Source organism: Tenrec ecaudatus, chromosome 1, assembly GCF_050624435.1.
Source record: "Tenrec ecaudatus isolate mTenEca1 chromosome 1, mTenEca1.hap1, whole genome shotgun sequence".
Lineage (NCBI taxonomy): Eukaryota > Metazoa > Chordata > Mammalia > Afrosoricida > Tenrecidae > Tenrec > Tenrec ecaudatus.
In genome coordinates this window covers 85606683-85621424 of record NC_134530.1, presented here as the reverse complement: position 1 = coordinate 85621424, position 14742 = coordinate 85606683, and the positions used below count along the sequence as shown (strand labels likewise).

At 45.9% G+C, this 14742-nt stretch overlaps 1 protein-coding gene across 4 annotated transcripts in view; it reads right to left on the bottom strand.

Moving 5' to 3' along the window:
• The window catches only part of FGGY (FGGY carbohydrate kinase domain containing), a 540059-nt gene that overhangs the window by 510938 nt on the left and 14379 nt on the right, over positions 1 to 14742 (bottom strand). Inside the window, exon 2 of one of the 4 annotated variants that reach the window (XM_075556868.1) lies at positions 12185 to 12258. The exons of the other annotated variants lie outside the window; for them this stretch is intronic. The gene's annotated coding sequence lies outside the window, so the exon portion shown is untranslated. The remainder of the gene's footprint in view (positions 1 to 12184; positions 12259 to 14742) is intronic. 4 annotated transcript variants of the gene reach the window in all.

Here is a 14742-nt window from a genome sequence, read left to right as displayed (position 1 = left end):
TATAAGAAAGAGCATTATATCAAGGAGTAATTATATATCAAGAAAGCATCCCAGCCCAGTCCAAGACAAGTCCTAAGTCCAATACTAGTCCATCAGCCCCTCTTCAGACCCACGCAGCCACATGCAATGATGCAGAATGTAGAAGAGCGGTAGGTGCAACATCAGGTGGATCCACTAGCTGTGGAAGCAACACAGGATCTTGCAGCAATCAGGATCAGCCCAGCAGGAAGGTGAAGGAGGCAGGAGAAGGGGAGGTCCCCAGGGCCCTCCTTATGAGAAGGCCACACCCTCAAGGAGGCACCATCAGGCAGTGACCTGATGACAGGTTGATAACCACCCTTACACTTTTACAGATCTTCAAGTTGACATGAAATTATGTAAGGACAAGAGACCACCCCTTGTCAACCTGACACGTTCACACAGCTCTTTAAGCATGCATAATTTAAATATGTGTGCCTAACAGGATAAAACTACAATAAATAGAATTCAAAATGTGCCAGCCTCATTTAAACATAATATTCTATAAGTGACTAAAACAAAGAATTCTATGTCTAACAATGCAGTTATGTGAACACCTACACCACAATCCTATAATCCTATTGTAAGGAAAATCCTAAAAGGGAATTTCAACCATTGGAAAAGAAACCCAGTGCACTGCCTCAGCCCAATTCTTCTTCATTCCCAGAACACCCCATCCCAAGACCCCTCCCTCCTTCACTGATGACCTTGTCTGCACAAGAAATCCCTACCCATTCTTCTGTGTTCTAACCCTTCCTTGTGACCTTGCCCTTCCTTGTGCAGATAAAGTATAAAAGCTACACCCAACCGCCAATCAGGTTACAGATCTTCTGGAATGTTAAGTTACTTTGGGTAAAAAAGTTTCCTCTTTCAAGTTCTACAAGAGTGCCACCTGGTTTTGCTATTAAACTATCAACATATTCTCCCACCCATGAAAGTTGGTAAGCCAGCCACCTCATACTTTTATCTCCCCATTCTGGATATCCAATTTCTATACTGCCCTGTGTGTCAACCCAGTGCTCTGAGGAGACAAGCATGTTCTTTGATGTGAGGAAACTTCATTCCAATTAGAACCTTGTGAGTCTGCATCCATAAGCAAAGTCAAATAAGGACAGGCCATCCTTAAAGTTTGCAGAAATGTGCACCAATTCACAGGCTCAAAAATCTTAGTATCATATGCTCCAATCCTGGTCAACTCATTTAGTCTCAGCAGGGTGCCCATTGGCCACCTGGCCTTTTGACCATGGGCCCCCTTCACAAATTCCCCACAACTCTAGTTCCCTTGGGCTACATCATGCCACAGGCTCCAGTTCCACAAAAACTCTTTACATTTCAGACCAGCCTGTTGCTCTCATCTCTCTCTAGTCCCTGCGAACCAGGGCCACGGGTGTCCATGACCAGACTCAACAGTCTCTCTATTGCTGCATTTCTCCCACTTCCACACAGGTGGATCCAGGTGGTTACCTAGCGAGCTTTTCAGCCTGCCTGCAGACTCCCTTTAACATTCAGTCCTAAAGAACGTTTCTTCATGGCTCTGTTAGGTCTCTGGGACACTGTTCCTTAGTTCTTGCTTCTCACCGCTGAAAGAATGCAGGTGTAAATCCAAGTACCTTTTATAAGGGAAAGGGAAGTTTAGGGTATGCAGTCTCAGGTAGTACACACTATCCCTGGATGCAAGGCCCATGGCACCGGCTCTGGGAGAGTGTAAGACCAAAAATGGCTGCTTCGGGGAAGCACGAAAAATGGAAAAATGGCCCAAAAGTGGGTCCACAGGATCAAAGGAGGGGTCCCGGAACCAAAAAAGAAGAGAAAGTGGAGTCCTGAGAGGTGTGCACGTGTGCCATGCACATGGGTGAGATCCAGCTCTGCGACCTGAAAGAGAGGGGCCTGCCCTCAGTCTCTGCTATTATCCCCTCCTACCCCCATTTAGGGGGAGCATGGGTGAGGGCATCGCCCAATCTTAGTGGCTAAATTCAGACACACCTGTGATGTGATTTCACTAGTACCTAGTGTGTGTGCCTAGTTGTCCTTCACTCGTGTCTAGGTGACCTTGGTCTGAGCATGTCCAGCTGTGGATTGCCCCCATAGGTGTGTAATGTGGGATTGATTTCTTTCAAATCCCTTTATCGTGGCATAGCCAGCTAATTTTTGTTTAGCGGAGGCATTCAGTGAAGACAACCTCTTTTGTCCCTAATCCTCCTACCTTTCAGCTCTGACAGGCAAGAAGATTAGGGATAAAGGCAGCTGTCTTCACCAAATACCTATGCTAAATGAAAATTAGCTGGCCATGCCACAATAAAGGGGTTTAAAAGAAATCGGGCACACAATATAAACCTACGGGTAAGATCCGAGGCTGGGCATGTGCTGATGAAACCAGCACGCAGACTAAGGACACCTGGGTATGCACAATAGAAACCAACATTACGTCATACATGTGCCTCAACTCAGCCACTAAGAAGGGCCAACACCATCAACCAACCCCCCGGAAGTGGGGGTAGGCAGGGATAAAAAGCAGAGACTGAAGGCAGTCGCTATTTCGGCTCCCACTCCTCTTCTGATTCCAGACCACCACCACCACCCCTTTCCAGCCATTCAGCAGGTGGTCTCTCAAGCTCCAAGGAGGGGCCATTTTCGGTCTCAAACTCTCTCAAGGACCACCACCATGTACCCTGCATGCTTTCCAGAGATAGTGTGTATTATCTGAGACGATATTACCTGAAACTTCCCCTTCCCTCAAAAATGTTACTTAGACTACAAAAGTGCTTCTGCTGCATGAATTCTTTCAGCACTGAAAAGAGCCAAGGAAAACCATCCCAGAGAGCTAACAGCTCTAATTTTTTCTAGCTTCAGGTACAAACCGCTAATTCAAAAGTCAAAATGGCCAAATGACATTTTCCTTTCTTCTCCAGTCTGCCAAGAGCTCTCTAGGCAAGTCTTTTCCAATGAAAATGTCCCGAGCACTCAAAGCACTGGGCGGGGCTCACCCTGCACAGCCTTCCTTGCAGGTATTTCCTACACACCCCCTTACTAGATCCAATTTATTGGCTGAAGGCCATTTAGTCATACTTCCCAATAATCATTTCTGTCACACATTATATCAACAACAATAGGTAGAAATGATCAATATACTTATTATATAGCCAGAACCTAAAACACTCTAATTCAATCCTTTCTTAGCTAAACTATCCCTTTCCCTTGCAATATAGCCTTAGGGCTCTGGCTGTATCAGCCAGCGCAGGGTCTTCTGTCCGTCATTTCAACTAAACAGCATGGCCTCTGAGAAGTTCAAGAAATTCATCACATTCATATTCGCCATTTCAGTTAGAAAAAAACAAAGACAACTTCTGGGAATCACAACCTTCACTTCCCAGGTCCTTTCTAGTAAACAGTTGAGTAAACAGTGTGGCCCTATCTGACCTCTGGCTAGCCAAAGCGGAAAGACTGCGATGAGGTAGAGGTCAGACAAGCCTCCACTCCCCATCTTCAAGATTTGCTTCTCTAGTACCCTACTCCTCAGGTACCATGATGTGTTAGGGCAAGTTGACTAGAGAAACAAATCCAGTGACACTCATACATGTGTAAGAGAGAGCTTTATGTCAAGAAGTAATTACGTATCCAGAAAACAACCCAGCCCAGTCCAACTCACGTCCTTAAGTCCAATAATAGCCCATAAGTCCCTCTTGTGACTTACACAGCCACAAGCAATGATGTGACAAGCAGAATGCAGGAAGATCATAGGCCAGTAGGTGAAAAGTTGGATGGATCCACTGGTGGTGGAAGCAACACAGACTACTCCTACACTTTTATATATCTACAAGTTGATATAAAATTATGTAACCCCCAGAGTGACAGAATGCCAACTTAAGTGTTTCAGCAAGCTGATGAAGCACTAGAAGAAGCACTCACTTACCTATGGTCATATCAAGAGATCTGGAAGGAAAACTCCCTGGGAAAGATCCATGTATGTGCCCATTTCAAAGAGTGAGGATACCATTGGAAAAATACCATGAAGAACACAGGCAAGTAAAATTGTGCTGAAGGAAATTCCACAATTGTTGTGGCACTAAGTAGACAGGAGCTGCTCAACATTCAAGCTGGCTTGAGAAGGGGATGCGGCACGAGGGCTATCACTGCGGATGTGAGACAGAGCTCGGCTGAAGAAAGAGACTACATCCTGGACTGGATGGGTCCCCGAAAGACATGCTGTAAACCCTCACCTTTTTGTCTGTGGCTATCGCCGCAGTTTCAAATGATCTGTCTTTGGTATGTACGTGAAGTAGGACCCGTGTATGGTATATCTGGAGGAAATCTCTTCTAAGATATAAAGGAAATTAGACGAGCAGCCGAAGTGCTAAAAACGTCACAAAATAGATGCCAACACACCTAAGGATGCCCAATGAACCAAAAAGCAGAAGGTGATGAGACAGGCCCTTCTGTGCAGCTGACAGAGAAAGCAAGCCTTCTCAGAAAGCAGTAGTCTGAATTTGAACTTCTACCTTCCTAGACGGCGAAAGAATACATGTCTGTTAAAGTCATCCATCAGTAGCATCTCTGTTAGAACACGGTTTGGTAAGCAAGATGGTTGTCATTTATTTCTTAATGATCATTTTTCCAACAAAAATATTTAGTGCTAATTTAACATATGGATCTAGGTGGTTGGTGAACAAGAAAAACATGGTCTCTGACATGGGGGTTATGTTCTTAGAAGCCAAATATTAAACACTTCATTAAACCAGTGATACATCCCCCCTGAGGGGCACTGGAGTGATCCAGGGAAGGTGCAAAAGTTGAGAGCTACCCTTTATCCTGGATTATGCGGTATGATGTCGTACAAGTTTTTCATTGCCAGAGGGAATATACATATATATTCTACCTGAAAAGAAGGTCAAATAAGTTTGAGAACCTATATATTATAAAACCATCTCAACAAAGTTGTGATGGGTGTCATAAGGTCAGGAGAGAGTTGCCAGAGAACTTAGAAACAAGTGGCAGTGAATGTGAAATTATTCCCAATCTGAATCAACAAGGACAATGGCCATGCTACTAAAAAGAAACCTCTTCTTCCCTTTCAACCATTCATTCAAATAAGATCTACTTAGCATTCATCATTCACTATTTGGAGCCCTGGAACTGTATCGGTTAGGTTTTGGGCTGCTATCCACAAGGTCAGTAGTTTGAAACCACCAGCCAGCATCAAGGGAGAAAGGTGGGGCTTTCTCCTCCCAGAAACAGTTGCAGTCTCCGAAACCCACAGGGCTATTACTCCCCATCCTACAGGGTTGTTATCCCACAGGGCTGTTAGGAGTTGGCAGCCATTGACAGCAGGGGTGTGGTGGAAGCTACTCACTAACAGCTGTGAAGAGGACATCGACCCCTCTGCTCCCCACTACGGCGGCGTAGGAAGATAGGCAGATTTAATTCTATGTCACACATATGTTCAAGATGAGACTCCAAGAGGCTATTTAAGATGCAAGTATTGTTTTCCACCCATCCAGAGCAAAAGAGAAAGAATGGAGTCTAAGAATCAATTATCTACAGAACTAATAGTCTATATACAAACCATGGCACCATCCTCTCTGAGACCATTCTGATCCATCTTCAATAGATGGACTCGGGTCCAATGGGAGAAAATGTAAAGCAAACCCTCTACATCCTAAAAGGGAAAGACAGGGGAAAGCAGCAGAAGTAACAGTGGACCGAAAAAGAAAAGATGGAATTAGGGAGGGAGACCTGTTGTACTGGCCCCCCTGAGACTATTACCCTTGAACATAACCTTTAACTATTGCCCTTGAACCTTGTCTTTAAACCACAACCTTGAGAAATTGGGGATGCTATGGAATAATGGGAGTCCTGGATGGTGCACATTATTAACACACTTGACTACTAACCCAAAGGTTAGAGGTTTGAGTCCACCCAGAGGAACCATGCAAGAAAGGCCTGGCAGTCTAGTTCTAAAAATGCAGCCACCCATGGAGTGCAGTTCTACTCTGGTACAAGCAGGACTGCCAGGAATCAGGATGATCGACAGCAGACACAATAGAGTTTGCTGTTTAAATAACAAACTGACTCAAATATTAATTACTCTTTAAAAATCACTTACAGGAGACCAAACAATTTAAGATTACTTTAAAACAAGATAAGAATGCAAGGGGGCAGGGTAACTAGATTAATGGAACTGGAACAAACGGAGTGGAAAATGAGCATGTTTATGCCCTGTGAAAATGTAATCAATGTCACTGAACAACTAGTGTAGAATCATTGAATGGGAATCTATACTGCCATGTAAAATTCACCAAACATGCGCAGCATTTCGTTATTTAACGTGAGTAACTTTCTACTTAATGCTTCGGTCATGTCTTTATAATACTAAGTACGTTATTTGAATGCTCCCTGCGATGAGCAAATGGGGCTTCTGTGAAGTTCAGGAATTTACTGAGGATTATTCAAAGGACAGCGTGGACCTTAAGTCCTAGATCTGCGTAACTCCAAGTCTAACACTCTTTCCATTGCGTTCCATTTTTTTCTACAAACATTGCAGCGTAGATTTGCAGAAGAGGCAAGATATATTGCCTTCGTGTCATGAAGTGACTGGGAGTTGGGAAGGAGCCCAGAGGGAGACAGGATCAGGAATTTGTTAGACAATCTGTTTTCCTTACAGACCCCCGGTGAGTTACAAGGAAATCTGACCAGAGAACACTCAGGAATTCCTTGGCCTTCACTGCAGCTCCAATTCCCTTTGGTCAGATTAGCCCACGCGACACAGAAATCTCTGAAGGGCTTTCCTTTTCCTGAGTGGCCTTTAGAAGACTAGGAACAAGGTCCAAAGACAATTACATTGTTGAATATGCTACAACTGCCCAGCTGAGCATGAGGATGGCTCAGCACCCAGCACTGTAATTTCCACCTGAGTGACTTTTGGAGTCGGGCACCTCCAGAGATAATGTTTCCTTGGAAAAGGCACACTTGGGGATTCTAAAACAACCAGCAGATGTTCAGTTACTGCTTCCTGGATATTTATCCCAATAAAAAGTAGCTTAACTAAAAGTGATTGCTTATGACTTCATTGCAATGATTTCCTAACTGTGTTTTGGCTTTGGGGTTCACTGGCAGGTGAAGGAGAAATTGGGGATGCTATAGAATAATGGAATCCCTGGATGGTACTTGGCTACTAACCAAAAGGTGAGAGGTTTCAGTCCAGGGAGCTAGCAAGAAAGGCCTGGTGATGTATTTCTGAAAATTCAGCCACTGAAACCCAACGGAGTGCAGTTCTACTCCGGCACGAATGGCCCAGAGTCAGGATGACCAGCTGCAGACATGAATGGCAACCGGTTTGCTGTCTGTGGTTATGCCAACTTGATGAACTTGTGTGAAGGTAGGGCTGGAGTCCAGCCCTTGAGTGTGGGGATACCTTCTTCGGAGTGTACCTTTGTTAGAGAGAGACACTGGGAATTCTCTCTTGGATTCTGAGTTGGCTCCCCCCAGGGATAGTCTACGTAGCCTGCTGTCCTGGGAACTACTAGTGCTCTGCCATGTTCCTGCTGCTGACGCAGGACCCATACAACTCTGCTTTTACTGCACCCTGGCTTCCCGTTTTGCCCTACTGCTTCATCCACTGGCAGCTGCGTAAATCTTGGGAGTCTCTGGCTCACATGAGACCCATGTACTTGAGTTGGATTGGGCGGGGGCTATTGATAGAAAATTATTTCTTGATATAAAGTTCTTTCATACACACACACACACACACACACACGCACACTCACTTGTTTTGTTTCTCTAGAAGACACAGCATTAATCTGAACTTCCTAGGATCATTTCAGGCTCTAGCTAGTGTGGGTTTTCATCAGCTCTCCTGCATTTGAAACTCTTGGCCATGAGCACACGTTTCAAATCATCCAGCATGCATTGTTTTATTACTTCATGGAAATGTAAATACAACAGATAAAAGCAGAGCTGTTCTTTGGAAGAACGCATTCTCTTTGTCCTACCCTACTCAAGTGGTCCCAGGAGTTCCTGGGAAGCTCTGCTGGGCCTTCCCTCAACACTGCGGAAAGCCATCATCTCATGGCTACGATATAACCAAGCCCTACAACAAAGCATCTCAGGTCCTCTGCCTCCTACCCAGCCTCATCTCACAATGCTTTGTCCATTCTCAACACAGCCTCCTCACTCCCCTTGGGGTGTGCAAGTGCACTCTACCGTTACAAGGCTCCCCCCATCATTTTAAATTTGCTCTTTTTTCTTAATGAATCCCCTTCTTCTCCTTGTTTGCCTGGTATGATAACTGGTTTTTTGGTGCCAACATAGCACCTGGAAGAAGATAAGGGTAGCTGTAACCTGTCAATCAGGTCACAGCTTGCTACTCCCTTTGGAGGTGCGACTGAGAAAAATGGCTCACTAGAGCTGCCCCCCCCTCCCTGCCTTCAATTTCCTGTTGAAGTGCTCTGTGATACGGCTACCACCACTGCATCCACACAACTCTGCATCCACCGTCCTATGCTCCGCCTGCATTCAGCATCACTGCATGTGGCTATGGGAGTCTGAAGAGGGATTTATGGACTAATATCAGCCTTATGGACTTGATCTGGATGGTGCTGGTATGTTTGGTTGCTATATGACTACTTCTTGATACAAAGCTCACTCTGAGTGTCACTGGATTTAGTCAAACCGGCCTAACACACCTGATGATCACATACTTACACATTCAGGCCCAGCTTAACTATTTCTTTAGGGATGATGTTCTTTTCTCTCTTTCTTTTGAATATACGCAAAAAGTGCTAACACTAGGGCCTTACTTTATTTTCTCATTTATCACTTTGATTACAATTTTTTGTTGTGTCCATGTCTTCTTGGACTAGACTGAAAAAAGGAATTTACTGATTTATGTGTCCCTAGCTTTTATCATTGTATCTGTGTCGTGGAAGAAGCATTAGACCTCTTCTAGTTTCACAAGGAGGAAGGAGAAATCAAACTCCAAATCAGCCCAAGACTGATCCCTATGAGGCAGGGGTCAGCCGTGCCACCCCCAGCTCACTGTTCTAACACTGCATGTACTCCAATGGCACTCTCAACCTCTCTTCTGTTAAAAAATTATGGCAATGGCTACACAGAACTCAAAGACCCGATTCAAATTTATGGAGTTTATTATGGAAATGAAGTTACAATGCAGAATCAGAAATGTTCAGACACAGATCTCCAGTCAGGAGAGTCTCTGTTGCATGTCCACAGATAGGTCTCTCTCTAGTCATTGGCCACGTGGCCTGGCTTCTGTGCTGCTAGGCAATGAAACAAGGCTCTTTTAGAGCTGCTGATAAATGACTAAGGAGCATGGCAAACTAACATCACTCCAAAACCTCTAGTTCCCCAGTTAGGTGCCTGGAGGCACCCTACTCCATGAGCAAGCTTCTTGCTCAAAGGCACTCAGTTTTAGTCACTCCGTGGTCTAGGAAGTCCACCACTCTGTCTAGTGCTTTGGGTAATATTGACTTCCAAGTTATTCTATAGTAGGTACTTCATAAGCCCTTTTCACATATTAAAATAACAGCTCCCATTTTACCTTTTTAATGTTTCAACTTTCCAACTCAATACCACTGTCTCCTCCTACTTTTATCATCAGATGCTGTGATGCTCAACCACACTGTGGAACGCACTCGTTCTGTTGTGGGGAGGGTCATCCCGTTGGTTCCAGTTCACAGTAGAGCAAAACACTGCACGGTTCCACTGCTCATAATCCTTCCTAAACGGGAGCCTGCTGTCGCAGTCACTATGTCAACTCATCTTGAGTATCTTCCTTTTGGCTGACCCCTACTTGCCAAGCAGGATGTCCTTTTTCCAGGCATTTGTCCCTCCTGATAACATGTCCAAAGTGCAAGAGATAAATCTTACCATCCTGGCTTCTAATGAACATATTCTGGCTGCCCTTCCCCCAAGCCAGATTTGTTTGTTCTTCTGAAAATCCCTGGTAACATTAATATCTTCACAAATACCATAATTTAGATGCATCGATTCTTCTCTTTCATATTCATTATTCTTATTTATTTCATATGCATATCAGGCAATTGAAAATATCATAGCTTGGGTCAGGCACACCATCATCCTTAAAGTGAAAATGCTGCTCTTTAATATTTTATAAGAGTATTTTCGGCTGACTTGCCCAATGTAATACATGGTTTGATTTCCTGACTGCTGCAATCAGGAGTATTGATTGCGAACCCAAATAAAATGAAATCTTTGACAACTTTAATCTCTTCTCTGATGCTACTGCTTATTGGTCCAATTCTGTTTTATCTTGAGGTGCAATCAATACTTTGATCTGCATCAATGACGGCTTCAAATCCTCTTTGCTTTCAGCAAGCAAGGTCATTGCCATGTGCAGACTGCAGGCAGTCACTAAGCCTTTCCCTAATACTGACGCCATATTCTTCATATAGTCCCGTTTCCTTGGTTACTGTTTAGCATACAGATTGACTATACGTGTGGTAAAGGGTACAACACTGACACTGGCACATACGTCCTCTGACTTTAAACCACACAGCACCACCTCATTGTACTTGAATGGCTGCCCCTTCATCTATGCACAGGCTTCACGTGAGATAACGAAGTGTTTGGGAATTCCAATTCTTCACGGTGTCACCCGTAATTTGTTATAATCCAAACAACCAAATGACTGCATAATCAATAAAACGCAGGTGAGCACATTTTGGGCATTCTCTGCCTCCTGGTCTGCCTTAGTCTGAAAGCTCCTTTGAAATCGGTTCACCATGAGCTGCCCTACTGGCATATGAAGCATCAGTGGCGTAGCTTTCATAGCCCAGTAACACATGAAGCACCACAGTATGAAACCTGACAGAAGCATGGGTCGCTCACTCTTCACTTTAGTTTCCGTTTCCCTCCATAAACGAGAGCACTCTGCATAGTCAACTTTCAGCAAGTGACAACTGCTGGTGCTATTTTTCAAATGTCAGTTCTCAGGGACCTCAGCACTAGAAAAATGCCTTTGCTGAGTCTATCTAAGTTAGCCAGAGAACTTTTCCTATGCCCAAAAGAAGCAGACTTTATTCTTCCATATACAAAGCAAAGTATGTACTTTAAAAAATCTCCAATACACAAAGTATGACCTCTCCCATGTAAGATTCTAGCTTCTGGAGACCAGCCCAATCACTAGCACCAGAACCAGCACCAATAGATGATACCGTTGTGACTGAAATCTCATACTTCCAGAAAAAGCTGTGAATGACTCTATGAAATCCAGTGTAAGTTATCCCAAGGAAATTCCAATGAGGGAGAGCGGTAGATCGAGCGGTTGTCCCACCTGTCCACACCCCAGCATATACCGAGACACCCTCTTTTTAAAATTTTACTGGGATCCCTTCTCTCGGATTCTCACTGTCTCCATTACGACAGCCCCAGGAGTGTTGTGCCTCAACACTAACTAATACTGGCATGCCAACAACTTTCTGCCCTGACCTGGAACTTTCTGAAACTATTCTAAACAGAAGATAAACAAGGAAATAAATTAGAGTAAAGAATCTGTATAAACATTTCAACTTACATACCAAGGCTCTGACCCTCCCCTAGCCAGTCAGCCCCCACACGCACCTCTACCCAGGCCAGCCCCAAGGTCAAGAGGGAACCCAGCCTGGACTCCATGTCACCATCTTGACACCCACTGTCCAGACATCCTGGTTCTCTGGTAGGACAATCGAAAGCAGCAGCTTTCCATTCTGCAGTGGACCCTAGAGAAAACGAGTCCTGGACAGGGAAGTATGTCTTTAACTAACAAGTCAGAATTAGGAGTGATTCTCTCCCCTCTTGACTCAGAAGTCACTATCTTTTCCCAAGTTGTCATCATACCTCCTGGTAGCCCTCCACTTATTAAATGCCTATTTGCCCAGGGCTCTGCCAGGCATCCCTGTCTACTTTGTCCAGGGTCAGTATTATGAATTGAACTGTGTCTTCCCGAAATATGTGTTGGAACCTGAACTCCTATCCTAGGAGTGCAATGCAACATAATACAGTCATGTTCCTTAATTCGCCTGGTGCAGCCGTTGTGCCGAGTTCCATCTAACCGCATGTAACCAGTTCATCAGGTGAGTTCCCACCTGTGTAAGGTGGTTCTAAACCTGACCACTTCTGCATTACACAAAGAGCAGCATGGCAAGAGACATACCTGGGGGGAGGCAGACTGCCACCAGGTGAGTATCCTCTACAAGCCCAAGGACCAAGGACGGCACAGGACTGCCTCTGGAAGCCAAGAACGGACGTGGGTAAGACCCTGATTTGAACTGTTAACTTCCGTAACTAAGGGGGGCGGGGAGAGAACTTTGGTTCTTTAAAGCGGGCCGATGGTGGCATTTCCATTACGGCAGCACTGGGGAACGAAGAGAGCTACCTCGTCTTGAGAGACTTGCTTCTTCCACACAACAGGTCACATGTCTCTTGCAAACCAGCGGTCTCTGCACCCCATGCCCAAAGCATTCAGGCTGAAGCATCCTTGCAGGAAGAGTCAACGGACAGAAGAACAGCCTGCCCTCCCTCCCTCCGTGGTTCGCACACGCCTCCCAGCTCATGGCGACCTCGGGAACAGCTCCTCCTGAGATGTTTCAGGTCCACCATTGCCCCATCAGTAGTTTTAAGTGGCTGTTTCCACACCTGGAACCTGAAAGCAGGGACGCAGACAGGTTCAAATCCTTAGGCAGCTTCCCTGTGTCTTGAGCCCCTGAGCTATGAAATCTCTGCAAGGGGCTTTGGGGCCACGCAGAGCCCATGAGAGCCCTCTTCTCTGCCCTTTGTGCCTTGGCTTCGAGTCCTCTCTGCGGTGCCCCCATCCCAAGGTTGTTGAACGAGGATCTCTGAGCCTCACAAGCTTGCAAAACAGAAAACACCTTTCCCTTTTCTAATTCGTTTAAATCAGCAGATTCGGAGCCTCCTGAATGTCAGGCGTTTACACACAGGTGTGACTCCCACCACATTGACTTCACTGTCGATCAACATGGTCGGCGGCACAGTCGGGGAAGTCGGCTGTGGGCGCGCCGTGTGTCAGAGCGGCGTGTGTCAGAGTTTTCAGAAAGCAGATCCACAGCCCCTTGGGAGGAGGAGTCTCTGGGTGGTCTTGAACACAAGCTCTTCGGGGAGCAGCCTGCGTGTTAGCCATTTGCACCACCCAGGGACACCAGGTGAGCCTACAGGGAGGGGGAATTGGCCCAAAGTGAAACAGTCGCTCCAGAATTCGAACCAAGCACAGCACAGTTGCTTCATCAACCGAAAGCTGTACACCAAATCCCCCGACAATTTCTTTGACAGTGCAAAGAATAAGTACAGTGACAACTAGCATGTCCTGGCTCGGCCCTGCGAATCGACCCCGCAGTTTCGCTCAAGCCTTGCACCCGGGTTGTGTTGTGGGAGAGGCGGGGTGAGCCCTGCTTCCCACTAAAGGAAAAGAAAAGGAGGCTGTCGGCTGTGAGATGGTTTCGGTTCACACAGCCCAGATGGGGAGGAGGCACCTTTGAGGCAAAGCCCGCTTTATGAACGGTGACGGTCAGAACTGCGGCTCGGTTGTCTTTGCTTTCTCGGCAAAGATGACTGCTCCAAAAAGATAAACAACCCTCAGGGAGATGGGGCCGGTGGTCGGGCACGGCACGGTCCTCTGTAACTAACTCCCCCCCACCTGCCCTGCTCCCAGCCCCGAGAGCAGCTCCCCAGTGCTCCAGGCGGCCTCAGAGGCCCGAAAGAGCCTCCTGTCCAAGCCCCCAGCATGAACCGGACTGATGTCTCTCCCTGATTTATGATCAAAGGAGGACTGCTCTGTATAATAAATATTTATATGGTTCATTAAAGAATAGCCTGTATAAATATTATTTGAAATGTGGCACAGGAAACCACAGACTGATTCTTCAACAAATAAGCAGGCTGCACACGAGCAGGGCAGGCCAGGGAAGGAGGAACCTGGAAGCAGGGACTGTTCTCGGCAAAGACATTTCAGCAATTCAAAGGAGGGGGTAAATGCTACAAACACAATGCCAAAACCTGACGTGTGGAGCCTGTTCGCTCTCTTCTCTCCCCCTTGCTTTACCTGAAATAACCCAATAGTAATAGCACTCTCTGACGGGTACGACGCTCCCAGGTGGCTGAGCTTACCTGCGGTTCTTTTTCTTAAGAGTCCCACTCTAAGGGGAACCCGGTGGCAGTAACCGCAGAAACCCTGAGCCCTGGGAAGGCATTCGCTCTCTTTCAACTTTGATCTTTGTACTCTGTTGCTAGTTCATGTGCACGAGTCCCATGCAGTTTGGAAATGCATTTATTTATACTGCCATCAGGGGTGGGGGTGTCTAGGAAGATTAGGAAGGAAAAGATAGGCAAAGAGAGTAAGCGTGTCCACTTCAGCTTTCTGAACATAAAGAAGTAAATACCGCTTTTAGCAAATTTCACAGGCTTTGAGTGGGTGGGAAAGTTTGGAAGGGAAGAGCTAATCTGGCAGTAACAACTGGCTCTGTATTGGCTAACCCAACCGGACACAAAGAGAAAAATACAATGTGCTGACAGGCACTTTTCCTCTAGAGTGAAATGCCATCCTGAAAGTGCCCTCCCTGCTCCCCTTTCCCAACTCTTCCTTGACTTTCAGTTGAAGGGGGAAACATTCTTCAAAGATTTACAGGTTGCCAAGGGGGCCCAGGTGGCATCGCCATTCCACGTTGGGCTGCTAAGCACAAGCTCGGCAATTTGTAACCC